Source organism: Solanum tuberosum, unplaced genomic scaffold (genome assembly GCF_000226075.1).
Source record: "Solanum tuberosum cultivar DM 1-3 516 R44 unplaced genomic scaffold, SolTub_3.0 scf00027, whole genome shotgun sequence".
Classification (NCBI taxonomy): Eukaryota; Viridiplantae; Streptophyta; class Magnoliopsida; order Solanales; family Solanaceae; genus Solanum; species Solanum tuberosum.
Genome location: NW_006238953.1, coordinates 969,711 through 970,456, shown reverse-complemented (window position 1 = coordinate 970,456; position 746 = coordinate 969,711).

The window sequence follows — 746 nt, the reverse complement described above, 5'->3', positions numbered from 1 at the left end:
GGATTCAAAGTAGCAAGTAATTTATAATAGATTATATAAGACAAGCAGATTAATTCAGAACCAGCTGCATAGTTATAACCATGCGTCTTAACATTCAAAGTTAAAGCGTCTAAGATATTAGAGTCAGTCAAGGATAACTGCAAATTTGGCTGAGCATTAAAATAAACTGGGCCATAGGCCACTGTAGATTCTATCGAACCCATCAAAGACTGTCAAATTAAGATTTCTCGCATCACGAAGAGCAGCTAAGAAACTCTCTGGTAACCCTTTAAGAGTCAAAGGCTTGAAAACAATTTGAACCATGCCAATATGCAAGAATTTATATTGAGATTTATATAATTCAATATCACGCTTATTTAATAAACGAATAGTTTGTTCAGACGAGTTTAACGCCAAAGATTGCTCAGTTGTTTTAATCAACTGTTTATTTGAGATTTTATCAAACCAACCATAATCATAAATAGTTTTATATTCACTTTTGGAATAGTCCATTTGTTTAACAAATCAAGATTTTGAGGTATATCTACCTCTTCTAACCGAGTACTTTTAATATCATCTTGATCCATAAAAGAGAGAATATATCTATGCCGGAATTCTTCACATCAATTATATATATACCATGAATGTTCCTAGGCTCTGATACCAAAATACAGGATGACTGACCTGGCGGTGGTCCGCCCAGTCATAGATCAAGCAAGTCAGTGATCCTGTACCTCTAAGGATATTGACTTGCTTGATCTATGACT